This window comes from Alligator mississippiensis, chromosome 10 (genome assembly GCF_030867095.1).
Source record: "Alligator mississippiensis isolate rAllMis1 chromosome 10, rAllMis1, whole genome shotgun sequence".
Taxonomy (NCBI): domain Eukaryota; kingdom Metazoa; phylum Chordata; order Crocodylia; family Alligatoridae; genus Alligator; species Alligator mississippiensis.
This window is the reverse complement of record NC_081833.1, coordinates 49,166,772-49,192,152: the sequence shown is the minus strand read 5'-3', so window position 1 is coordinate 49,192,152 and position 25,381 is coordinate 49,166,772. Positions and strand designations below refer to the sequence as shown.

Below are 25,381 nucleotides of genomic sequence, written 5' to 3'. Positions count from 1 at the left end.
AATGAGGCTTGGGTTTACTGAAGGTAGACTGGGGCTGGAAATTGAGGCAGACAGCTGAGATATTGGTAGGGGCAGATAAGTGGTGGTGAGGAGGAGACAGTCAGGAAAAAAACTGGAGGCAAAAACCTGGTTGCTCAGGGGAAAAGACAGTGGGGAAAAGACAGTGGCAAAGAAACAGGGGGTTTGGAGGCAGAGAGGAGCTCAGGACAGGTATTGAAGGTGGCAGTGAGCCAGAAGCAGGAGAGGGAGAAATGAGACAGAAATTAGAGGGACGAGGAGCAGGGCCAAACCATAGTAAAGCAAACCCAACTTAGGGGTCCAAATAACAGTTTTATTACACAGACAACACACTACACAGCCCCATAAAGTTTCTTGTTTACACACACAAAGAAAAGCACTCACAATGGCAGCAAGAGAAAGACTCAGTTGAAGGGCTGGAGTCCAGGTAGGGAGGAGAAGCAGAGTCCAAGTCCTTGGTTGAAGAGGGGGTGGGGGGTGATAGCCACCTATCCAGGCTGGAAAGAGGTCCTTGTCCAGTAGGTGTTGTCCAGAGGGGCGTCTCCAGCAGGGCCTCTGGGTGGATAGCTGGTGTGGCATGGTGCTGGTCCAGATAGAGAGGGCATCCCACTGGGTCTGTCTTCACTGCCCCTTTTTATAGGGGCAGACCTTGTGTGACCCTAGTGACAGGAGGCATGCCCAGGCAAGGGTCAGCCCCTGGTGTACTGAGCATGTGTGCTTCATGCAGGGATGTGCAGTTTCGGGTGTCTGTAATGGTGGGGTACAATGGTAGAGTGGCTGGTTCTGCAGGGCTTTGTCTTTCAAATGCTGGGTTCTTGTCTCTGTTTCTGGGTGAGGTCCATGGTTCATGGATGAATCAATGCGAGGTGATGGCCCAGTCATTACAGGCCATTCAGTAGAGGCCTGCTACCATTGTATTTCAATCATTCCCACTCACTCTCATTTATCCGGGAACCAATTTACATGGGAGGGGTATGTGGCTCATACAGTTGCAACACAGGGGATGCCTGAGCAGAGGACACAAGATGGAGACTTGACATACAAAATGGAAACTTGACATTACTTTGGTTCACTTACAAACACAGGCCTAAACCATACAATTTCCATATGAAACAATAAAAATCAATAAGAAAATGATAATAATACAATATACAACAGTAAGAATCAATACACACCTAATAATAATACAATATAAAACAGTGGTTATCCAAAACCAAAAACTTGCTACTAAAAGAAAAATGTTAAAGCTTATCCTGAATCTGAGCTCACTTATGCTTGTCTATAGGGAATAGAGAGGGAGAGAAAGAAAAGCCAGAAATAATTGGGAAAGGGAAGGGAATGTATATCTATTGTGTATATATAAAAAGAAAAACTGGGGGGTTTGCTACATGCCCAGAGGCCTATCCCATGCCTGTCAGCTGACCAGCCTGGGTAGTTGGGCTGTTAACCCCTACCCTCCTGGTGCTTGGTGTTCCTGTAGACTTGGGTCATAAAGGGGCAGCCCTGCCTCTTAGTAACAGGGCTAGGGTTCTCTGTTACAGGGTGCCACATTTGTACAGCCAGGCAGGGTGATGGGAGCAGCCACAGCAGCTAGATTCAGGTAAGTCTATGGGGGTCGGGGTTAGACTGCCAGGACTTGGGGGAAGAGAGAGGTGGGTGCCTGCTAGCACTGGGGGAAGGTGTCCAAGCACTGGGACTATGGTGGGACAGGGGGATCTGAGGCAGTGCTCAGTGCTGCCAGCTAGCCCAGCTCAGTGCTGTTGCCAGTGGGGCCTGCCTGGAGAGACCTGCCCCTCCAGTGGAGGCAGGGGGCCCCTCAGAGACAGCAGGGAGCTGCATGGCTAAGCAAGTGGCACTGGGGACAGTGACCATGCTCTCAGGGGTAGGGGTGGGGTGGCCACAAGATACTGCCTGGGAGGGAGGAGCCATGGCCAGGCTGCCTAGTGTGGCATGGAAGCCCCAGGGCAGAGAGTGCCACAGGCCTCCCCTCTTCCTACCTCCTGCCTATGCCAGGACCAGACTTGCCCCACCACAGCTGCCATGCTTCATCCCAGGTGGAATGGGGCCTGGAGTCCCTCACCCTCCTCCTGCTGTCTGCAGTGTGGCTGAGCCAGAACTGCATTCTGCTTCATGCTGCTGCTGTGGAGTGAGGCACTGGTCCTCCACACCACACTGCAGCCTCAGCCCCAGCCCCTGATGGCAGCACAGGGCAGCACATGGTACCCCAGCTACTGTCTGTGGTTCTGCATAAGGTGCAGTGCATTCATCTTGTTCTGGAGGTGATCCCTGCTTTGTCCCTGCAGATCACTATCCTGTAGTTTGTGCAGGGCCAGGCAGGGCAGGGGTGGCTGGAGGGGGCATAAGGCTAGGAGTGAGGGGGACCATCAGAACTAGGAAAGCCGTGGCTTGGGAGAGGGGCTAGGGGCACTGAGGTATAGGGAACTGTGGGTCAGGAGTGCAGAGCACTGGCAGGGCCAGGGGGCTGATTGTATGGAGTGAAAGGCACCAGCAGGGACAGGGGGCTGCAGGTTGGGAGTGAAGGGCATCGTGGGGTAGGGGACTGTGGGTCAGGAGGGACACCAGCAGGCTGGGAGGTGCTGTGACTTGGGAGTGAGGGGCAACAGCATGGGCAGAGGCAGAGCACTGGCATATCAGAGTTACTCAGTGCCACAAAGCAGCAGGGTAGGTAGCTGCAGCTGGACCTGAGTCCTGGTGAGCAAAGGGAGCAGGGAGAGCTCTGATTTTACATAATATTAAAAATCAAAATGAAACACCAAAATAAATAGGTATTTATAATTTATTTTATTATAATGGTTGAGGCATTGGTAAGATTCCAAATTGCTTTAGAATTGTAAATATATCAATAGAACATGAGTTCAACTGATACCTATAATGGTGTTTCATTTTAATCATAAAAAACCCAAATCCTTGTTTTTCTTAATCAGAGAATTTGCAATTTTTACACAGAGAAAATAAGGTTCCCTTCTAATTACACAAGAGGAGAAAATGTAGGGTGATCCAAAGTTCTTTTCTAAAACTCAGTCTCTGAACCCAAGTTAATACAGAGCCAAGTGGTAATATAAAAAAATTACCCTATACTAATGCACACGTGAACTTAGGATTTTGCAGAAGGGGTGGGGAGGGGAGCCACAGGAACAGCATCCAACACTACAGAAATGGCAATAGCCCCACTCCCAAACCACACCCCCACACATGGTGGGCAGACCATGCTGTGGAAGCAGCAGCCAGGGACTTTTAAAATCCCCAAATCAGGCACTCTCAGCACTCCCTCCATTCCCATTCCCTCCTCCCTGCTTGCCACTACTACTGTCTCTCACTTCCATGGATGCTGGGGGAGCTCCAGACCCATGCATGCTCCACTCCAGCTAGAGTTGCAGAGACCCAAGCTCAGCCAGGGACAGCAGCAGCAGTGGGTGCAGGGAGAGGCAGTGAGCATGGAGAGGATGGTTCAGAGTCGGGTGAGATTCTCAAATGCTTTGGGGACTCCAAAAAGTCCCCAGCTGCTGTTTCTGCAGCGTGGCCTGAAAGGGGGGTGAGATAGTCCTGTTACCCTCCCCCCCATTCCATCTCCGAACTGCTGCATATGTTCTGAATTGCTTCAGTTTCAGTACATGCAATGATCCCTGAAAGATAACTTGAAATACAAGGCTTAACTCACACTATATCACCCTTATTGTATCCTCCAAACCCCATCCATAGAATCATAGAAATTAATGGCTGGACGGGAACTCAAAAGATCACTGAGTCCAACACCCCCCCCTCCCCCCACTCTGGGCAGGAATAATTCTAAGATCAAATGATCCCAGCAAAGTGTCTATCCGTTCTCCTCTTGAAGGCTTCCAAGGTTGGGAACTGCACCAGCTCCTTGGGGAGTCTATTCCAGATTCTGGTCACCCTTACCATAAAGGAATTCCTCCTTACATCTAACCTGAAACCATCTTCTAACAGTTTATGGCCGTTGCTCCTCCCCTGGGGTGCCCTAGTGAACAGCTTTTATCCTAGTTCCCGATATTCACTCCTTACATACTTACAGATGGCCACCAAGTCCCCACTCAGTCTTCTCTTCCCCATTGACTTAAACCATCATATTGTGTCAATTATTGCTTTTCAGGACTACTTTAAGTAGCCATAAGCATATACCTCATGAGCTCCTTACCAGTCTGGACATATGCTCAGATGAGTAAATATTGTCACAGGGGTCTACCTAGGCAGGCTAAAATGAGTTGCCCTCAACTAAAGTCATTTGAAAAAAGAAACTAGAGATGTGGAAGTCTCCAAAAAGGTATTAATATTCCCTGTTCTAGCATTTAGATATGGATCCTTTTAATAATTTTCCCAAAAGTTTCCTTATTGGGAATGTCAGCCTCTATAGGGAGATAATCCCAGCTTCCATGGGCAAATTCAGTACCTTCTTCAACATTCAGTGAATAGGCTCTTTTAAACAAAACTCTATAGGCTCTTGCTTCTGCACTCCCATTGTTTTAATTTTGATAGGGTACTTCTGACAGCTTTTTTGTACTTTGGAGCTTTTCCTCTTGTAAATCCTGGCATGAAGTCAAGCCTAAACAGCTTAAGGTCCAAAACTTTGAACCTCATCAAAACTTATTTATGCATGCAAAGAGGCCAGATGGACCACCCCCTATTCTAAATCCTGAGTTAGTTATAAAGCATTATATAGCTGCACTTCTAGCATCTCAAAGAACTTTTGTGTATCTTCTGGGAAGATTCTGGGAAGCTGCTAAAAACAGGGTGGGCATTGCTTTTCACCTGGGATGTTAAGGCTCTTTCTTTCCAGTTACAGAAATCACTTCCTTTACTGCCAAAATATTTTCCCCTCCATGTCAAACCATTCACAGCATTCAGTGAGATTTTGGAGGTGAAGTCATGGGGCAGGCTGAGAATCATCTTCACAGCAAGCAGAGTAACTCTACCCAAAATAAATTATTGATGGGCTAAAATAATTCTGGTATGAGACTTCCCCTATGCTGAGGAACAAAAGGTACTAATGTTATTTGCTACTAGATCTTGAGATGCATTTTCTAGGGAGCAGAAGTGCAAGGGTATATGACACCTTGCAGAGAAATGTCTTTCTGTACCTCTGCCTCCAAGAGCCAGTTGCTTTTGGAAACCGAACTGCTGCTGATCCTCTTGGGTGGACAAACATTCACACATACATCTGGAATGACATTAAGGAAACTCTGCATGAACAACCTCACAGAGGAACTTCTTCCTCCAGGTTTTTTCACTCTGGAGGAACACAGATAAAGCCTGGGTAGAGCCTGAAGTGTGCCCCAGCCACTGCTGCTACTCACATGTTCCAAAGTATAGTTCTGCATTTCTCTGCAGTTGTCCCCTACAGGCAAATCTTAAGAACACTTGAGAGCAAGGTCTCAGAAGCAGCTGCAGACAGAGCATCTCACTAGCATATTTGTGGGTTTGGAGCAAATGAGTAGGTAGGCAAGACCTGCTCAGAAATGGCTTCCTTGGGACATGGTTGTTATTTTGGTGTAGGCTCATGCTCTGATTAAATAATTATAGAAATGACAAATGTTGAAAGTATCTGTATCCTAGAGTATCTTAAAATTCAATCAAACAAAAGTTCAATAGGTAATTATAAATATGCAGTGAAGAAAACAAAAAAAGACAGCTCATATAAACATAACCAGACTACCTCATGGTCATACAACACTCAGTGTGAGCTGCAAAACCTGTCCAAGAAACTGAGCAAATAAATCAGACAACTAGCTTATGCTACAGCAGCTACACTGCTAACAATATCCAAGCAAGGTGTATGGCTAATTCAAGTAAGTTGACATGAACTGTGGTCACAGCAGTGTAGGTGTATCCTTAGATTCTATATGATGATCAGGTGAGGCAGAGAGCAAATTTCACCAGTAAGGATATATTTCAAACTATATCCCAAATGTATAAATTAAAATGATGAGCTAACCAATACAAATCATAACATGACAAACAAGTAGCATTCATATACACTATTTTGCACTTAAATCTCAGTTCAATGACTGGGCAATGTTACTGAATAATTAAATATTAACCAAGTGACTTGGTTATAAATATCTTGTGACGTGCGAGTCAAAAGGACAGGTGTGTTGAAAAAGAATCAGTTAAAGCTAGAAACAGTTTAAGTATGATATTAAAACAATAGATTAACATTTATAAAAACCAGGGAGTTAGGAAGTTGCACAATTTATAAGTTGAAGAGACGAACCACAACCTGATAAAGAAAGCATAAGAAGCCACAGCAGAACACCCAGGCTCCCTCTACACATTCCAGGTATCGCACAATTAACTAGTTAATTGTGCAGTTACCTTGACACCAGCTACACATCCAAAGTAGCCTTCACAATAAAAAGCTCCAACCAGCTATAAAATTAGAACTCAGAAATGTGTACTACCTTTATAGCTGATTGTTATCAAGCTTTACTTGGCACACGTAGAAGGGTCTCTCCTGTGGCTGGGAATCCCGTCAGCTGACAGAGCTCTCAGCCGCAGGGGTACACCATACCCAGTGTAAAATCCCCAGAACATGGGGATTGTGGCTACTATGATCCCTAGGGCTCAGGGGTATATGAAACTCCTGAGCCCTGGGATTACAGCCACTGTGATCCCTGGGACTCCAGGATGTAGGAAACTGGGTGCATGGGGCTCCCAACTACAGGAGCATGATTCTTGCTAGTGCAGAGGGAGCCTTATCCCAAGGTCTCCCTGCACTATCAGTAAGGCATGATAGGTTCCAATACATGATCCCATAATCACGCCTCCTATCAGGCACGTGGGTCATGGCAGGAGGTGCATTTATGTGAATCATGCATTAGATCTCATCACACCTTTACTTTTAGTGTAGAGGGGCCCTAGATTCCTCTAATACAAGAGCAGAAAAAAGTTGATCTCAAAAAAAAGGAAAGTGGCTTGGTACTGAATCTGTCATTTCTCTTTCTTATGAAACCAATGGGTGAGACACTGGTTTAACTGAAGTTAATGACTTTCACTGAAGTCAATGGGAGTTTCACTGAAGTCAAAGCTCCCACTGATTTCAACGGAGCAAGGATTCTGCCCAATGAGTCAAAAGTCTAACTGGCGTGAACACGTTTAGCAGAAGAACTGGGTCCATAATCAGAGGCAACAAAAGGAAGCTATTTCTAGCCATGTTTAAAGATGAAACCTTGAATATCTGACTGAAATAAGCAATTACAGTTATGTGAACTTAATGTTAGCAGAAAAAACAAGGTGGGGAAAAGAGAGAATCAAACATCACAATGAATGAAGTGGTACATGTGAGATTGTCAAGCACAATATGAAAGAACTTAGATCCATGAAATTAAAATCTAGTCCAGGGGTGCTTAAGCTCCAGCCCTTGAGCCAGATCAAGCCTGCAGAGCCATGTCATTCAACCTGCTGGGCTCCTCATGTGTCCAAAAATTAGGCAGCAGTGGCAGCATTAATTGCTGCTCCCCTATGGCTGTATTTCCAGACCCATAGAGAGCCCTGAAGGATAGATAACATGTTCTCCATGCTAGATTGAGCATATGGGGCTGGGAGTCATGAGGCCGGAGCAGACATGCAGGGCTGGGCAGAGGCAGTGTGGAGCCAAATCTAGGAGCATGGGGCTGGTCCAAGGTGGCACAGAGCCCAGTCCAAATGAACAGGGTGCAATCTGGGGGCTGGACCAGGCTACCATGGGACTCAATCTGGGCACCTGGGTGTCAACCTCACATAAGATCCAGTCACAGACCAGCTGCACATCTACCCCATGGGGCCAAAACGTTAAGCACTAATGATCTAATCTATTCCTAATGACCATTGTTTGTTTTGATTTGAAATTGGTCAGTTACAAAGGAACTAAAAGTATGCTCTTGCTTAGGGTGCTGTTCATTAAGTCTGCCTAAGAGGCAGGGAAAGTGAATAAAATCAACTGACCAAAAACATGCACTTTCTTCAAAACAATATACTTTACATTTTTTATAGCCCTTCTCTGGCAACAACTTAAAAACAACTTCTCTTACAACTCTATGTCTTGTAATGCTTTTCATAGGTTAAGTAATGAACCATAACTTAAAAATAGCATCAGGATTTCTGAAGTACCTGAAATGTGAATTAGGATGATAATAGACTATGTATCTGTTATGTAAGAAACTAACTTGAAGATGGGATTTTCCTTTAATATATGTAGGGGCTGTAACTAAATTTGCATTGGACTAAATAGGAAACCTGCCTTGTCTTTATTGAATTAGTTTGCAAAATATGAAGGTTCATCTCCAGGCAGCTATTGCAACTTAAAAGTGTAGCAGTTGATATGCACAGGTCACTTTTAACTATGAAAATATATGTACAAAACCAAAAATTGAATACAAGGATATTGAAAATCCTAATAAAGAATCTAAAAAGACTTAAAAAAAGAAAAAGAACATTCATGTTACGTTTCCAAGTCTCCCATTTTGCTAAAATTGGGAAGATTTCCATACTTTTAATAAGAATTCTTTTTTTTTTTTTTTTTTTTTTTTTTAAATCAACTCAACTGATTACTTTTATAGATAGTCAGACCTCTGCTTCTTAGTTAAAGTCTTTGGTGAAAGGATTTTTTTTACTATTTTTATTATTATTATTTACAGCAGTCTTCTTATTCAAATATTCTTTTATACATTCAGAACAAAGACTGTGTCCATTTTTTGTGCAGGATCATTTATAGCAAGAACAATCTCACAAATTGTAGTTGCTCATCTAAATATTCCTGCTTCCCCTTGTTGTGTATGAGTGCACTTAAATGAAGATATTATACTGCAGTTGAATAAGTAAGCCTGTAACTATATCATTTACCTACAGCAATTTATTCAAGTTTCCATCATCATGCTGCTTTGAAGCTCAAGAAGAAAGAGGTTACATTTAATGAAGACCTTTTGAAGTGTCCCCATTGCAGCTGCAGCCTCTGCAAATACTGTAGTTGCAGGAGGCAATATAGTGTATTGTGATGCAGATTTGATTCTGAGTGCATCTGCAGCAACAAGATCATTTCCCATGGTCTTCACTGTATTTCTTCTATTATTCATAGAACACAATGTAAATGAAACCATAAATTTTGCCACATACTAAATGTAGAAAGAAGATAATGGAAATCGTGAATTATGAATGAATCACTGTTATTGTAATTCCTCAAGGATTCTGATATAGATGATTATATTCATGCAAAGATACAGTAGCTAAATTTTTTATATATGGATCGTTAACAATGATTCTATGAAAATTCTAATTAATATACACAATTCATGGATTTGTTTTTCATGTTGATGTCAAATATAACCATAAAAGGCAATTATATATCAATGCCACCTAGGGACTGGCAAGTACTCTTGTATTTGGGATTGCTGAATTGGGAAGAGAAAGATAGTCTGCAAAAATCTGTCTCCCAACTACCCATATGTGTTCTTTTACATTTAAATAAGCCACAAGCAAACTTCATGGAGTATTTTACAGTGTGCACATTCAAATGCCAAGATATAAGCAATAAAGCTGATTTTTGTTCTTCTTTATTCTGGATTGGACTGAATCGATTACAATTTTTTGAAAAGGAAAGAAAGACTGCACTTCAAAATACATATTGGAAAACAACAAATACAATTATAGTTTTGCTACATTTGTTTTGATAACAAAAGATGTTTATCCACTATGAAAATGTTCTCCTAAGTTAATGATAGGATGAGAATCAGGAACAGTTCTGGCCTGAGAAAGATTGGAAATGATTCTCTTAACTGAGAGCTTAATAGCTTAACTGAGTATATTTTAGATAGATCCTCTGGAAATATTCAGTCATAATCCAAATCAGCAAAAACAGTTACTCTGCCTTGAGGCAAATATTGTTCTGATCCCACAAAGTTGTTAATGGTTGAGAATGTGCACGCTATAGTGCGATTCCTACAGAACCAGATTCTGCAGTCCTTACTCATTATGAAGTCACAGGAAATAAAAAGATTCAAGGATTTGCCTAGAGCAATTACCCAGAACCAAAATATTACCCTTGCAATATGACAATGAATACAATGCAATGTCCTGCAACTTTTACACATGTGAACACTCATTGACCTTAATGCAACTGCAGGTTTCCCTTGATTTATGCTGTACATGTATTTCTGGAGAACGGTGCATAAATTGAATTTGCATAAAGAGAACCCACTTTACATTGTAACAAATAAGGATAGGTTCCCACGGTGGTGAGGGAAGGAGTGAGGCTGTTAGGCGGGCCAAAGCTACCATGGAGCTGAGGATGGCAACCCAAGTAAAGGACAACAAGAAATTGTTTTTTAGATATATTGGGAGTAAAAGGAAGGCCCAGGGAGGAATAGGACCGCTGCTAAATGGGCAGAAACAATTGGTGACAGATAGGGGGGACAAGGCTGAACTCCTCAATGAGTTCTTTGCCTCAGTGTTCCTAAGTGAGGGGCACGACAAGTCTCTCACTGGGGTTGTAGAGAGGCAGCAGCAAGGCGCCAGACTTCCATACGTAGATCCTGTGGTGGTGCAGAGTCACTTGGAAGAACTGAATGCCTTTAAGTCGGCAGGCCCGGATGGGCTCCATCCGAGGGTGCTGAAGGCACTGGCCGACATCATTGCAGGGCCACTGGCGGGAATATTCGAACGCTCGTGGCGTACGGGCCAAGTCCCGGAGGGCTGGAAAAGGGCTAACGTGGTCCCCATTTTCAAAAAGGGGAGGAAGGAGGACCCGGGCAACTATAGGCCAGTCAGTCTCACCTCCATCCTTGGTAAAGTCTTTGAAAAAATTATCAAGGCTCACATTTGTGAGAGCCCGGCAGGGCAAATTATGCTGAGGGGAAACCAGCATGGGTTTGTGGCGGGCAGATCGTGCCTGACCAACCTAGTCTCTTTCTATGACCAGGTTACGAAATGCCTGGACACAGGAGGAGGGGTGGATGTCGTATACTTAGACTTCAGGAAGGCCTTCGATACGGTATCCCACCCCATACTGGTGAACAAGTTAAGAGGCTGTGTTGTGGATGACTGCACAGTCCGGTGGGTAGCGAATTGGCTAGAGGGTCGCACCCAAAGAGTCGTGGTAGATGGGTCGGTCTCGACCTGGAAGGGTGTGGGCAGTGGGGTCCCGCAGGGTTTGGTCCTTGGACCGATACTCTTTAATGTCTTTATCAGCGACTTGGACGAGGGAGTGAAATGTACTCTGTCCAAGTTTGCAGATGACATAAAGCTATGGGGAGAAGTGGACACGCTGGAGGGCAGGGAACAGCTGCAGGCAGACCTGGATAGGTTGCACAAGTGGGCAGAAAACAACAGGATGCAGTTCAACAAGGAGAAATGCAAAGTGCTGCACCTAGGAAGGAAAAATGTCCAGCACACCTACAGCCTAGGGAATGACCTGCTGGGTGGCACAGAGGTGGAAAGGGATCTTGGAGTCCTAGTGGACTCCAAGATGAACATGAGCCGGCAGTGTGACAAAGCCATCAGAAAAGCCAATGGCACTTTATCGTGCATCAGCAGATGCATGACGAATAGGTCCAAGGAGGTGATACTTCCCCTCTATAGGGCGTTGGTCAGACCGCAGTTGGAGTACTGCGTGCAATTCTGGGCGCCACACTTCAAGAAGGATGCGGATAACCTGGAGAGGGTACAGAGAAGGGCAACTCGTATGGTCAAGGGCCTGCAGACCAAGCCCTACTAGGAGAGACTTGAGAAACTGGACCTTTTCAGCCTCCGCAAGAGAAGGTTGAGAGGCGACCTTGTGGTTGCCTATAAGTTCATCACGGGGGCACAGAAGGGAATTGGTGAGGATTTATTCACCAAGGCACCCCCGGGGGTTACAAGAAACAATGGCCACAAGCTAGCAGAGAGCAGATTTAGATTGGACATTAGGAAGAACTTCTTCACAGTTCGAGTGGCCAAGGTCTGGAACGGGCTCCCAAAGGAGGTGGTGCTCTCCCCTACCCTGGGGGTCTTCAAGAGGAGGTTAGACGAGTATCTAGCTGGAGTCATCTAGACCCAGCACTCTTTCCTGCTTATGCAGGGGGTCGGACTCGATGATCTATTGAGGTCCCTTCCGACCCTAACATCTATGAATCTATGAGGCTGGGACTAGGAAAGGAGCGGGGAGAAGGGGTGCTGATCCCAGGGCTGCACAAGGCATTAAAGCAAAGGGACTGGAGTGGTACTCACCCCAGCCCCAGCTGCAGTGGCCCCAGGAGTGGCCAGCACCAGCTGCCTGCAGCCACTGGGCTGCACCGTGCTTTGCCTGTCCCCACTCACTTCTGCTTCTGGGCTGCACTGTGCTCTGGCACAGGCAGCTGGTGTTGGCTGCTCCCAAGGCTGCTGCATCTGGGGCTGGGGTGAGTGCCACGCCCCACACTGCCCAGGGCTCCACTTGTCTGCAATCACCCCAGCCCATGCCGGAGCAGCCCCAAGAACAGCTGACACCAGCTGCCTGCACCACAGCACAGCACACCCCAGGAGCTGGGGTGAGCCCAGATACAAGAGGACAGGCAGAGCACGGTGCAGCCCAGCAGCTGCCGGCACTGGCCACTCCCGAGGCTGCTACAGCTGGGGCTTGTGTGAGTGGGGCCACAGCCCTTTTCCCTCCCCCGACAGACTTACCTGCTTGGGGGGGAGGGCATCTATGCTGATCACAAAAGAGTGAATTTACCTCATATATAATGAAATATGTGTCTAAATATGCTTGTCGCATAAAAAAAACCCACATAAAAAAAACTGAGGGAAACCTGTATTTACCTGTATAAAAGACAGGCAAGTTTCTTAACAGTTGTTGTATTTACAAGAATACATTCCCAGATGCATGGACACTCAATACACTCTAGTTGAAGATTTTTACTAGAACACCTGGCTCAATATATACACCCTGCATATCTCTCTGCTTGCAAATAAGAGCATAAAGGATGGTGTGTAAGGTAGCTAAAATACAATGGCCGTATTGTCTGCTTGGTGTATAAATTTCAAAAGATGCTTATAGAGTGAGATTTCCTCAACCATCCACAAATGCTCGAGTTCAGAATGCCTAAAGCATGTTCTAGGCACCTACTTTCAGTTGCATAGAAGACAGAGGAGAAAAACAAGCCAACACAAGTACTCTATAATTGTAACAACAGCTTTTTTACCAAAAACTTCACATATTTCCTGAGGTCAGAGTAAGAAGCTACCATAGAAACGTTTGTTTTGTAGGCAGAGAACATTGTATCAGTCTCTGAGATCTTAAGAAGACTGTTGTGAACCTTACCTTTTGATGTGTTTAATTTTTTTATCCCCAGAACAGGCCTCAAACTAACTTAAAAAAAAAAAAATGTACAGAGGTATCATGAATATAGCCTTCCCTTATGTTGTGCAAGATTTAATACCTCTTAAAGTAGTACAGCTTTCTGACAAGATCCTTGAATAGGGATGAGAAGGTGTACAAGAATAACATGTGTATTGCAGCTGTACAGCATATCCTAGATCCTCAAAGCCTAGAACTAGTTTATTGTTACTGAGTTCTAGGCAGTTAGAAAGAGCCAAGTGAAATCCAACATGGGTATAGAATATATCTAAAGAGCAGTACAACCAATTACATGTGACAGCCAAAATGACTGTTCAATAAGATCATCCCTGATGGAAGGAGTTGACAGCTATGATGATGCCAAATTACCTCTAGCACGTCACCTAGAAGTATTGGTCTGTCCTGGAGAATAAGAGGGCTGCCTGTTTTTAGTCTTTTTATAATGTTGCCTCTTGGGGTTGAAGCATACACCAAAGATCATTGCACAGCCCTAAAATCTTTCAGTCTGCAATGAGTCATGAGTTACATCTCAGGGGAAAAAATTGTCATAAAAAAAATAAGCCTTCTATTGTACTCTGCACTTTTTTTTTTTTTTTTTTTTTATGTATCCCCAGGCCCCAAAGCCACAAGGATTTGCAGACACAGAAACACCTGCTACCATCAACCAAGAAGCTGATCAGCAGAATCATGGAAGTGAGTTTTCACAGTTACTTAGACCTCTGGCACGATGTTCTTTGAATTCCCATGACAGTTTGCTTGCAAATTTGCACGTGGATTTCAATTTAATAAAATTATATTTAGGTAATATGGTCTGAACTACTCATTTGCAGACTGGCTCTCCAAAAGCGCTCAGTCTTTGAATGTTAATTATGGAGAGCTTGGTTAGCATGGCTAGTGGCTTTAGGTGTTACCAGAGAATCTAGCATGAAAAATTGTTTTCATCTGTGAGGGAAACTATTAGGCCTTCTGTGAAATAGGCTTGAAGGAAGCTAGGGTTTGCCAGCTCACAATCTGGCTGTGTCCAGCAGTATTTCAGGGATGCACTGGGAAATGCAGTGTGAGAAAGTCCAGCAGCTAGCTCAGATTTTCCTGAACTATCTCTATCAAGGGCTAAAGTTGTTCCTTATATCGAATCCTAGAAAGTTTGAAGTGCTCCAAGATGAGTGATTAATTTCTAGAACCAGAGATTATTCAAGTCAGGATGAAGAAAAGTGAGGGTGAAAATCACCTGGTTCAGTTTGTTCCTCATCATCCAAATATTACTGGTTGGACACCAGTTCCAGTGGCAGAAGCACAGCCCCTGTTGGGGGAGGGAAGTAAAAGTGATCCGAGTCTGGATCAGGAAGCAGACCCTGATCTTGTATATCTGGCAATATTCCAGAAAACAAAATATGGCCACAAAACTTTCTGGTGCAAGTGTGGGACAAGCCAAGTAGGAGTTTTTCTTCACCCAATGCTCACAAACAAGGAAGAATTGATGGAGAGTGTAGAAGTGGATGGGAACTTGGACAGCAGCAACCACAAGATGATTGGGTTCAGGATCCTGAGGAAAGGAAGGAGGGAGAGCTGCAAAGTAAGGACCCTATACTTCAGAAAAAAGGAGACTTCAACTCACTCAGGAAACTGATGGGAAGGATCACTTGGGAGGCCAGTATGAGGGGAAAGGAGTCCTGGAGAGCTGGTTGTATGTTAAAGAAACCTTATTGAGGGTGCAGGAAAGAACTAATTCTGATGAACAGGAAGCCTAGCAAGTATTGCAGAAGACCAGTTTGGCTTAGCAGTGAATTCTTCAATGAACTAAAACACAAAAAGGAATCTTGCAAGAAGTGGAAACATGGACAGGCAACTACACAGGAATATAAGAGCATTGCTTGGGCTTGCAGGGATGAAATCAGGCCAAAGGGCAATTGGAGTTGTAGCTAGGCAGGGACGTGAAGGGTAACAAGAAGGATTTTTACAAGTATGTCAGCAACAAGAGAAAGGTCAGAGAAAGTGTGGGCCCCTAGTGACGGATGAGGAAAAGGCTGAAGTGCTCAATGCCTTCTTCACCTCAGTCTTCACAGGCAAAATCAGCTCCCAGACTACTGCATTTGGCAGGACAGTTTGGGGAGAAGGTGGGCAGCTGACAGTGGTGAAAGAACAGACTACAAGCTATTTAGAAAAGCTGGATGTGATTTCTCAGGGAATCCATTTTTAAGCACTTGGAGGAGGTGGTGGTGATTAGGAACAATCAGCATGGAATCACCAAGGATAAATCATGTCTGACCAACCTGACTGCCTTCTATGATGAGATGGCTCTGTGAATCTGGGGAGAACAGTGGAAATGATGTACCTGGACGTTTGATACAGCAAGGCTTTGATACAGTCTCCCACAACACTCTTGCAAGCAAGCTACAGAAGTAAGGTTTGGATGAATGGGCTTTAAGTTGGATAGAAAAATGGCTGGATCATCAGGCTCAAAGAGCAGCAATCAATGGCTCAATATCTAGTTGACAGGTGGTATCAAGTGTAATGTCCCAGGGATCGATCCTGGGACCAGTTTTGTTCAATATCTTCAATGATCTGGAACAGTGGTGGTCAAGCGGGTGTACGAGTACCCCTAGGGGTACTTAAAAAGGTCATATGGGGTATGCAGAACTGATGTGGCCAATAAATGCCACGTGGATGCACACAGCCACAGTGCAGCATGCAGGCAGCCAGGAGCACAGCCCAGCAGTGTGGAGAGCAGCTGGGTCCATCTGGTAAGTCTGTGAGGGAAAGGGTGTGGGGATGGGGGGGTAGATCATGTGCAAAAGACCTTTTTTTATATGGTGATAAACTTTCAATAGAACTTGCAACAGAACAAAAGTCTAAAGAAGCAAATGAGCAGTTTTAAAGATGATTTTATGATATAATTTAAATTGCGATATTCTAAAATCATAAGTTTTCAAAAATTTTACTGAGAAAGAGGCCCAGACAAAGGTATTTATATTTTCTAAGTTATCATCCCTAAAGTGGAAAATGACAATGGCCAAGTTGATTTAAGTCTTCTATATATAATAATATACAGTAGAACTTACATGATGTCATTCTGCTACAGTATCTCACTCAATACTTGTAAAATGCATCCAGCCAACCACACTATTCAGATTCCATTGGTTTTCACTGTAATAGATTTTGTGTAAAAGCAAATTGAGTTTAAGATTCATCAACTCTGAACTGCACTGCTTTGTAATACAAAATGTTGGACAAATCTGTTAGTCAAAAATCCAAATGTATATACATGAAAATAATTGTATTTTGGTATTTAATGTGTAGCTAGTACTTCAGGAGAAGTGCAGTGATAGAACAGTTAAGGCATTTTACTAGAAATCAGAGCTACAATTTCATTTTGCAACTTGCACTCACCCCAAAAGCTGCCTTCAGGTCACCAAAATGTAAAGAGGCTGAGGATGTCAAAGCCAGTCACATCACTCCCTGATAGGTTGCTAGTTACAGAAATTGGTGCATCTTAACAACCACAGTGGCCTCATGCAGTAACTAGCTTGGGCAAAAGGTCAAGTCCTCTGACCCTTTTTTAGGGGAGGTTTATTACTTCATAACTTTGAGCATGGTGCAGATATAGAATCACAGAAAAACAGGGCTAGAAGCAAGTCCAGAAATTATCTACCTGCTCCCTACCTCAACCCCACCAAACATTTGCCTAACCTGCACTTACAAACTTCCAGTAATGGAGATTTCATAACTCCTATAGGTAATCTGCTCCAATAGACACCTGCCTTGTTAGAAAGTTTGTCCTAATATTCAAACAAAACTTCCTTTGTTGCAGTTCAAACACATTACTTCTAGTCTTGTCCCTTAAGTACAGGGGAAATGATCAAGCTAAACATGATACACAATCTTTTAGACTAGGGGTTTTAAACTTTTTTAACAAGTGTACCCCTTCTGTCTCAAAGTTTCAGCCCATGTATCCCTTTATATTTTTTCTTGTTTTTAAGGGGCAGGGGGGCAGATTGAGGCCCCTTAAGTGAGGGAGGGAGTGGGGCTGGGGCAGGTGCTGCACAACTGGGGTGGGGCGTGGGACAGGGCTGTAAGTGGCTCATCGGGGGGGGGGGGGGGGCACAGCAGGGGTACACACCCCAGGAGAGCATAGGAGGCCTGTGGTCCCAGATCTGCATGCAGAGTGAGAGCAGGCTACTGCTGTAGGGGGTGCAGATCAAGGCCCCAGCAGTGGGGGAGGGAGTGGGGCTGGGGCAGGGGCTCCCCAGCTGGGGCATAGCACAGGACTGAGCCATACAGGGAGGGGAAGGCAGCTTCCACCACTACGCACACCAACAGGAGGGCATGGGGTGGGGTGCCCCTGGAGCTGTGCACAGGGTGAGGGCAGGCTGCCACTACAGGCTGTGGATGGAGCAGTGCCAGGCTCTTCCTTACATGGGGCTGGGCTGGGCACAGGGCAGGCAGCAGCAGCGCTGGGAGGAGCTTCAGCTACTCCAGAGTTTGCCATAGCCCTCCCATCCCGCCTCCCACTGCAGCCCAGGCCAACACCCCCACCGAGAATAGCCTAGCACTGCCCCAGCCCCAGCCCACAGCAGCCTGCAGCCCACCCGCCCCCCACATACAGGTCCAGGGGCACACACCCCACACGTGCCCTCTCAGAGTGTATGCCCCCCACCCCCCTCCTGGAGGAGCTGATTGTGGCTCCATCCCACGCTCTGCCCTGGCTGGGCAGCACCTGCTGCTGCCCCAACCCAAGACCCAGCCCCATGCCCTCCCTCCCTCATCATGGGGGCCTACGGGAGGGGGGGCTATGGGAGGGGCTGCAGCCACTCCAGAATTCACCATAGCCCTCCCCACAGTTCCCCTTCCCAGCACTGCCACCACCCACCCTGAGCACAGCCCAGCCCAACACACCCACTGGGAAGAGCCTAGCACTGCCCCAGCCTGCAACAGGAGCCAGCCCCCGCCACGTGTGCAGATCTAGGGGCACACCCCCCCATGCCCTCCTGGGGGTGCACATAGCAGCAGGAACCAGCCCCTTCTCCCCCCCCCCACACGCGGTTCAGTCCTGCACTCCACCCCAGCCAGGCAGCCCCTACCCCAGCCCCAGCCAGGCAGCCCCTACCCCAGTCCCACTCCCTCCCCCACTTCTGGGGCCTCGATCTACCCCTCCCATGCCCCTTCCCTCATAACAGACTGTCACAGGCGGGGGTCCTCCAGGAGGGCTGTGATCTCCTTAAGGCCCCTTCCCCCATGCCAAGCCGGTCCAAAGGCACCCTCCGATTCTCGCCTGCCATGTCTTTGATGTTTATATAAGTTTGGGAGGCTGCCTTATGCCCTCTTGGACACAGTTCGTTGGGACCTCCATCCCCATGGTTTCCCAGACTCTCTGTGGGTCTCACTGTATGATGGGTGCTTCCCAGGCACCCTAGCCTTATGGGCTATGCGTGGCTCCAACCACCCCTTATACCATGCCCCAAGCCTCGCAGTTGGACTAGACGTTGTTCGGTCCCCTCTCACGCCCCTCTCCGGGCCTTCTCTGTACTGCCGCCCCCTCTCCGGGCCTTCTCTGTACTGCCGCCCCCTCTCCGGGCCTTCTCTGTACTGCCGCCCCCTCTCCGGGCCTTCTCTGTACTGCCGCCCCCTCTCCGGGCCTTCTCTGTACTGCCGCCCCCTCCTGAGGCTCTCTATGCCTACTCTGGGCCTTCTTGGTACTGCCGCCCTCTCTCCGGGCCTTCTTAAGTGCTGCCGCCCCCTCCGTGCCCACTCTGAGCCTCCTCAAGAATACTGCCCCTCTCTTGCAGCTCTCTCTCGAAGGCCTTCCTAAAGTCTAAGTATACGACATCCACCCCTCCTCCTGTGTCCAGGCGTTTCGTAACCTGGTCATAAAAAGAAACTAGATTGGTCAGGCATGATCTGCCTGCCACGAACCCGTGCTGATTTCCCCTCAGCATAATTTGTCCTGCCGGGCTCTCACAAATGTGAGCCTTGATAATTTTTTCAAAGACTTTGCCAAGGATGGAGGTGAGACTGACAGGTCTATAGTTTCCTGGGTCCTCCTTCCTCCCCTTCTTGAAAATGGGGACCACATTGGCCCTTTTCCAGTCCTCCGGGACTTGGCCCGTGCACCACAAGCTTTCAAATATTCCCGCCAGTGGCTCTGCAATGATGTCGGCCAGTGCCTTCAGCACCCTTGGATGGAGCTCATCCAGGCCTGCCGACTTAAAGGCATCCAGTTCTTCCAAATGACTCTGCACCATTTCAGGGTCTACGCATGGAAGTCTGGTGCCTTGCTGCTGCCTCTCTACAACCCCAGTGAGAGACTTGTCCCTCACTTAGGAACACCGAGGCAAAGAACTCATTGAGGAGTTCAGCCTTGTCCCCCCTGTCTGTCACCAATTGTTTCTGCACTCTGGGGCTTCTCGGTCAAGCTGCCTGTCTCTCGGGCCCACCGCACAGTTACCCCTTTTCTCCGGGGCTCACCGCACTACTACCCCCTCTCTCCAGGGTTTACTGCAATGCCACACCCGTCTCTGAGGTTTACTGCAATGCTACGCCCTTCCTCAGGGGCACGCCATACCTGCACTGGGGCTTCTCAGTAGTACCCCCTCTCTGGGGCTGGGGCCTATGCACCCTGTACGCCGCACCCTTACTGGCGCTGGGGCCCCCACACCACTGTGGGTCCCTATGAGGCCTTCTCCAACCCCTAATAGCCTCACCCAAACCACCGGTGTAATAAATAACAACAAAGCAAAACACAAGCCTCTTGGCTACAACTTAACCATAAGTCGCCTGGCTATAACAAGGTTGCTTGGACATCTTAGAGCTGCCACCCTTTGCTCAGCTGAAGCTGTACCTGCAGTCAGGCTGCTTCTCACATCTTTGCTTTGGGAGCTCCTGCCTCTCTGGCTGCTGGCAGGAAACTGCCAGCCTGGCCTCAGCCCCTGGGCTTTATGAGGGCCAGGCCCTGCCCCTTCCGGTCAGCTGACCTCCTGGTTGCCCCAGGCAACCCACAGCTGTGCTCCTTATTCCCTGCCAGGGCTCTTTCCCTGGCAGTTTCCCCTCTCTAGGAGTAGGGCGCCAAGGTGCCCTGTGACACAGACTTACCAGCTAGATCCAGCTGCTCTCCACACTGTTGGGCTGTGCTCCTGGCTGCTGGCATGCTGTGCTGTGGCTGCACAAATGCACATGGCATTTGTCATCCACATTATCAGCTGCATCAGTTCTGTGTACCCCCTATGACCTTTTTAAGTACCCCTAGGGGTACTCATACCCTGTGGTTGACAACCACTGTTTTAGGCTATAAGATCCTTTTCAAAGGGCACCATGCAATATTAGCACTGATACATATGCAACCATGATCCACAAGATAAACCCAGAAATTTCAACTATGAATCTAGTGTCAAAAATATTTCTGACTTGTTGTATTCTTTCAAACTCTGTAACAAAGGAATTGCTCTATTATTAAAAACACTACCAAAAAATAATCACATTTTGTATGCTTAACAGAAAATTCTGAGATTAAAATTCTCTTCTCCTAAAAAACCATAGCACTAACTGAGAGCTATCCAAGCATGATGACTTCTGGGTCTTTAAGAAGATTAAATTAAAGAAAAGAAAAAAAAGAAAAAAAAACCTGACCCAAATTAGGCAGGTTTATGTAGGGGTGGCAAAAGGCATAGCAGCAATAAATACCCTGTCAGATTTTAAGTCCTGGCTACAAAACATGAAGTTGTTTGAACAGTTTAAAAGGCCACTAGACATCTAGCTAACACCCTGGATTGCCAAAAAAGTTAAGTGTGCTGAGTTCTGGCCTAGGGTTCTTGTGGTAAACACTTTGGAGAACTCATTGTGAGCATCTTCTGCTGTAGACAGTTACATAGTAGGGCATCTAGATGTCTTTCACCACAGGGGAAGATAACAGTTTGGGCCTAGCAGCAGGTGCTGTAGATTGCTTTCTAATTGGTACATGACAAAGTTTGATTGTACTGGGTGACTGTTAACCCCCAGGTTAACTATTAGCAACAAAGTATAACAAAACTGAAATGTGGTACACTGTAGGCCTGTGCCAGTCATCAGCGATCTGATCCCACCGCTTTGGATGCCAGGGATCTGATGTGGAGCTCCAGACAGGGTTTCTGCTTCAATCTGGCCAAGGCGGCTCCGAAGCCACCTCAGAGATCTGGCCATAGGGTATAATGGGGAAATAAATGAAAGATCTATAACTTTGGGAGTTTTTTGTCTGATTCAGATTAAACTTGCAGGAGCGGTAGCTCCTGATGCAGTATGACTTCTGCCAAGTTTCAAGATCAGTGCTGGGGTTTTGGGGAAACTATACCTCAAATTCTTGAAAGCAAAAAACCCATGTCACATCTATGTGTTACAATACAGGAGGTGAGAACTGCTGGGGTGGTGGCCGCTAGTGAGGCCAAAAAGCCTGCCAAGTTTCAAGAAGATTGGTGCAGGGGCTTGGGGGGGAACTGCATCTCAAGCTGTGGACAAGCAAAACATGCCAAGGGTGACCCTGTGTGTGTTAAGGTGCAGCAGGGTGAAAGCTGAAGGGATGGTGGCCCCTGCTGCAGCCATGAAGCCTGCCAGCTGTCAAGGATATTGGTGCAGGGGGGTTCTGGGGCCCTGCACCCCTAGCTGCTGACAGACAAAACTCACAACATGGGTGCTTGTGCAACTGACTGTGTCTGTCTTGGGACAGCTGATTGTCTGTATTGATTATTTACTCTCCTTAGTCTCTGCTTTTGTAGGTGTTAATTGATGGTAATTAATTGGTTAATTAGCTAGGTACTGTGTATTGAGCTGGTCCCTGAGTGAATCATGATCGATTGGTAACTGGTAACACAGTAATTTAGCAGCCAGGCCTGCAGTAGTGTCTCCCATGCCCCAAAACAGAGACAGTCAGTTGCACAAGCACCCATGGCATGAGTTTTGTCTGTCAGCAGCTAGAGGTGTAGGGCCCAGAAGCCAGAACCCCTGCACCCATCTCGACAGCTGGCAGGTGTTTCACCCCGCTGCACCTGAACACACAGTGTCACCCATGGCACGAGTTTTGCTTGTCCGCAGCTTGAGGTGCAGTTCCCCCCAACCCTCTGCACCAATCTTCTTGAAGCTTGGCAGACTTTGTGGCCTCAGCCAGGGCAACCACCCCTGAAGTTTTCACCCCGCTGTGATGTAACACATATACGTGACATCAGTTTTACTTTCAAGAAATTGGGGTGCAATTCTTCCTGAACCCCTGCACCAAACTTCCTGAAACTTGGCAGGCTTCATGTTCACAGCAGAGGCTACAATCTCTGAAAATTTCATCCAAATCAGACGAAAAAAAACAAAGTTATAAATATTTCATTGTTTCCCCATTATACCCTATGGCTGGATCTCCAAAGCGGCTCCAAAGCTTTTCTGAAGCACTTTAGAAAGCCTAAGGAAGCCAGTGCTTCGATCCAGACATGCTGCTTCAGACTCCAAAGCATCTAAAGCTTCTCCGAATCCAAAGCCTCGCACAACCTTAGTACACTGTGCTTGAAGAGAAGAAAAGGAGGCTCTGAAGAAGCTGGAGGAAGAGAAAAAGCAGGAGTCCAGGGAAAGACCAGGTAACACACGCGAACAGCTGAGCTGATGTCGGGGTGCTTGGAGGCTGGTGGGACCTTCAGTGGTACAATAAAGATTCTTTGGCGTGAAGTGATGCTGTCTGGGATGTCTGCATTCTGACTTGGCCCCTTCCTAGGACCTGAGCAAAAAAGATGCTCTCTGAGGTGGAGGTGCTACGGAAAGCTGGGAGAGCCAGACAGAGTTTCAAAGGCATCAGACTCCTCTAGAAGCCACACCAAGACAGGATGAAGAGGGTCCTGCAAGAGAGACTGGACAGGCTTTATGTGGAGTGCCTAGGCAGAACTTCCGTTAAAAAAAAGAGGATCTGTGAAACTTGCCTCATCTCATATGGAAACCTTGTCCTTGTCCCTGTCCCATAAATGTAACCATTTTTATAGCTCTCTCTACTCAAGATTCCACTGATCTGGAAAGCTTGAAAGCCAGGTGTACTTTAAGAAAAATACAAAACAGTTTCCAAGATGCTTTAATACCATTTAAAAATAAGAAAAATTACGAAATATCAAAATTAAGAGACATTATGTCTCTTTTTTTCCTCAAGGTAGTCATTATATTGTTATAGTTGGAATGACTACACACGGAATAGAGTTTGCATCACTGTATAAACATGCTTATTGATGTAGTATAGACATATACATATGTATTAGCTTTCACATGTAATACTTTAACAAAATATTTGTTTACTTGTTAGAATTCTGCTGCAGTAAAACCAGGATGAATAGGCAATTAAGGCTCAGAAATGCCAGCTGTAATTAAAAACATTATTTTCAAATAGTTCTGTATAAACACTATATACTGTGTTTATCTAATACATAGTTAAGTGCCTCAGGTTCTCACCATATGAACTTTAAAACTATTATACATAAAAAAGCAACAGAAATCCTTTGAAGAAAAAAAAATATTTCTGCCTTCTTTATCAAAGACAATTTTGCTTTGCTCCTAACTATATCTGTCCTCGATCTACAATTTTTCTAAAATCTCCTGGAAAAGTTGACAAGACAAAATATTCTACTGAACCTAAGCATCTACCTGAACTCTATCCAAATCTTCTGTATAAAAAGATAGAGGCCCAAGCTGAAATCACAGAGTACTAAGCATGAAAGAAGTTCTGATCCTGATTTGATTTTTTCAATAGCATTTCAGCTCCAGACACTGCTCAGCCCTGGCAAAGTTCTGACTTAGTTCCAACTTCATTGCACATACTCACCTTTGTTCGAAACTAGCCAACAGCATCTTCTGCACACAGACCAGCATTCTGTTCAAGAGTCCCAAGAGGGTAGAAACATCTCCTGTAGCTTTTCTGTGAGCAAATGTACATTTTAGACTGAATGGGAGCCCTCTGCTTTCATTATAAGAAGAAATATGAATAGTTTTGAAACCCAGTCTTTACATAAATAAGGAGGTTAAGTTCATGATCTTTAAATATATCAGGTTAAATCCAATAAACAGAACAGCCCTGGTTTGTATTTATAAGAAAGGAAGTGAGCCCAACTGCTCTATACAAAAGGATTTTGGCTACAATCCTCTTGGCATCTTGCCTAGTAAATCCCACCTCTGGAAGGCGGGAGTTAGAAAAAATCATCAACTAAGTCACACCTGCCTGAGGTTGTGATGTTATTGCCAGAAGTATTCAGGAGGCAGATTTTTCTAGCAAATCAGAACAGTGAAGGTCAGCTGAGTGAAATACCCAGCAGCTTGCCTATCCATCCAGTTGCCTCAGTATAAACAAATGCTTTCCCCAAGAAATAATTTTGGCCCTCTAGTAATGTTAATAAATAATTAGATATGCTTGATTAACTGCTAGTTGAGTAGACTTAAGGATGTAATGTTCGAGTTTTAGGGAGCTAGGCACATAGCTCCCCATTTATTTTTAATGATGTTTGCCAATTAGCTCATTTAGGTGTGCCTGATCATAACACACTGAATGTATACAGATCCTTTCATCTGATACATTCAAAGGGCTTTAAAAATTTAGTCAAACTTCACAATTCTATGAGGAAGGTATTGGCAACCCAATTCAGGGATAATGAAACAGGCACAGAAGGATTAATGGCGTGTCAAAGACGATATGGCAGACTAATAACAGAGTTGGAAACAGGACTCCAGAGTCCTAGCTCCCGAGTCTCTTGCTCTAACCATTATAATCCTTAGGGATGCTTATGAGAGTGGCATCAGAATCCAGCTGAACTCATGAAAAATAAATGAAGACCCATCACATCAGCAAAGCTCTCTATTTGCATATGCAAATGTATAAATCACAAGATAAAAAGCTAATCACTGCATGTTTCTCTGTGCAAGTGTCAGTTTGGATCGAGAAATTTGTGTTTCTACAGACGTGCCCTTTTTGACTTGGTTCAAGAAGTGCAGCAGCATCACAGAGCATTGCTGCTCTCAGGATAACTTCATTTTATAGTTTGCCCCAATTTAAGCTGCAATATGTACTGC

General features: G+C 45.7%; 1 long non-coding RNA gene across 1 annotated transcript; it reads right to left on the bottom strand.

Annotated features, from left to right (window-relative positions):
- Positions 1-322: 322 nt before the first annotated feature.
- LOC109285680 (uncharacterized) lies at positions 323-24,353 on the bottom strand. Its single transcript, XR_009455263.1, has 3 exons — positions 24,144-24,353; positions 5,136-5,215; positions 323-1,025 (listed from the first exon to the last, which is right to left on the bottom strand). It is a non-coding gene; the product is annotated as an uncharacterized LOC109285680 (long non-coding RNA).
- Positions 24,354-25,381: the final 1,028 nt, after the last annotated feature.